Source organism: Osmia lignaria, unplaced genomic scaffold (genome assembly GCF_051020975.1).
Source record: "Osmia lignaria lignaria isolate PbOS001 unplaced genomic scaffold, iyOsmLign1 scaffold0003, whole genome shotgun sequence".
Taxonomy (NCBI): Eukaryota; Metazoa; Arthropoda; class Insecta; order Hymenoptera; family Megachilidae; genus Osmia; species Osmia lignaria.
In genome coordinates, this window is record NW_027478160.1 from 102,501 (window position 1) to 105,000 (window position 2,500).

The 2,500-nt window shown below is 49.7% G+C and overlaps 1 pseudogene; it reads left to right on the forward strand.

Moving 5' to 3' along the window:
* LOC143306257 (large subunit ribosomal RNA) overlaps positions 1-2,500 on the forward strand; it is a 7,820-nt pseudogene that overhangs the window by 2,780 nt on the left and 2,540 nt on the right.

Consider the following 2,500-nt stretch of genomic DNA (forward strand, 5'->3'; position numbering starts at 1 on the left):
TATGACTCTCTTAAGAAGTAACTATGACTGACTTGGGGGTCATTGTGACCCTCCCAGGGATGCACGTAAGTGTATCCCAGCCAAAATGGGGGTGCTGGGGTCAGGGAGTAGATCGAACGAACACCTTACTCTACTCCGTCTGGAAACCCGCCCCAAGACCGATCTCCACGTTCAGCCCTTAGGCAAGGCCACGTGGCGCCGGAGAAAGGACGATAAAGCATGCCTGTCCCAGCCAACGGAGACGGTCGAAACTGGCTAACGCCAAATGGATCTGCCGGGTTTGCAGCCCGCCAGATTCATGCCTTCGGGCAACGCTAAATTGCACCAAATAATGATAAAAGAAGCCTCGGAAGCTGCCGGTCCCGAACAGTGGCGGCAGCACTGGTAAATGACACTTCCTGGAGAGAAATTTCCTCTCCGGGTGATAAAGACGACAACGCTATGTTAAAGGTAAACGAGCCGATAAATGATAAATTATGCCCCTCGTGCAAGATTGACCTGAGTGCAAAGTCATCCGCTAGTGCAGCGCAACATTTACGTCGCTGCAACGCACCACCTGCGCAGGCGGATGGCTTCAAGTGCGAAGTCTGCCTCAAGGCGTACAAGACCTACGCCGGTATGCGGCTTCACCAGCGCAAGGCTCACACGGAGCACTATAACAGGACGGATCTCGAATTGCGTGATAAAAGGATGGCAACGTCTAAAGCTAGGTACACAGATGCCGAGATAAAAGAACTGGCGTACACCGAGGCCAGAATCCCTGACAGATCAAAGCTCAAGGTTGTAGAAATAGCTAAAATACTTGCTAAAACCTCCGGTCGAACACCTGACGGAATAAAGAAGCTGCGATCTAGGGATTGTTACAAGGCATATCTGTCGACAGAGCTTGAAATCGTTGCCAATGAGGACAGCCGGAAGGAGTGCCCGCTAAAACCTAAAGCACAACCAACCGAGCCTGTGAGTGAACCGACGCATCGGAACACGGAGAGAGAGCCGGATCAGGGGAGTCAAAACGTTGACGCCGATCCTGTCTGGCATGCCATAGCGTCCGTTGAGACGCGAGATCTCCTCCGTGCCGTGCAGAAGGACACCACGAGCAAAATGTCCAACGTAATCGAGGCCGTGCTTAAAGATGCTCCCGAGTCGGATATCCTGGCACTGCTGGACGAATACATAACGACAATACCGGAGCGGAACACCAGCTCTGGTAAGGGTAGAAACAGTAAGAACAAGGCTAAACGCTCCAATGACAAACATGTCAAAAAAGGTGGCTGTGATAAACGCAGAAAAGCCACTGGGCAATATACAACACCGAACGTTCACGGAAATGCTAACCGCGGCCAAAGAAAGTCGAACCAATATGCTCGGATTCAAAAGCTGTACAAGCACAATCCGACCCAGGTAGCGGAGCATATCCTCACAGGAAACCCGTTGAACGCTACGGAAATGCCAACAATGGAGCAGTTTACCAAGTTCTACGAAAAACTGTTTGCTAAAAAGGATCTGAGCTGGAGGCCTGCTAAATGTAAAGCCACCAGCAAAATCGATCTATCCTACCCCGTGTCCTATGTAGAAGTCCATGAGCAGCTGGCCAAGTTAAAGGAATCCGCGCCTGGTGTTGACGGCATCGATAGGCTGATGCTCAGACAAATGCCACGTCACGATCTGCATGCCTTGCTAAACATCATATGGGGCATGCGGATCATACCCCCTGTTCTAAGGTTGAATAGGACGACACTGCTACCCAAGAACGGGGACCTTACGGACCCCAAGCAGTGGAGGCCCATTACGATCTCGAGTAGGATACTACGCCTGTTAAATAAGATTATAACGACACGCCTGGAAAGCGAAATTCGCTTATCCCACGTTCAGAGAGGGTTCTCGAAGACAGACGGTATAATGGCGAACAGCACAATCCTGCAATCCCTCATCAAGAGCTGTAGAGGGAGAGGTAGAGCCTTTACAATTCTTTCCATAGATCTCGCGAAAGCGTTTGACTCTGTCAATATAACATCTATTGTCGACGCTTTAGTTAAAAGAGGAATAGACGCGCAGACCTTGGAATATGTAAAGTGCACCTACAAGGATGTGACCACTGTTCTCGAATGCCATGGACACCGATCTGAACCGCTAAAGATCTGCAGAGGCGTAAAGCAAGGCGATCCTATGTCGGGATTTCTATTCAACCTGGTCCTCGACGACCTGCTAAAAGAACTCTGCGAACAGGAAGGTATCGACATCAATGGAGTCCAAGTGACTACACTGGCATTTGCTGACGACATCGTAATTGTTGCACCAAATATATCTGCAATGCGAAACCAAATTAGAATTGTGGAGTCTTTCTTCAAGAAGCACGGCTTTGAAGTTAACGTGACGAAATGCGCAGCGTTCCAAAACCTGAACGTTCCTGGAACTAAGAGGCTAGTAGTTGATACGCGTCAATACCTGCGTATCAATGGCACTCCCGTACCAACGTTGGGAGTGGCATCACAGTTAAAAT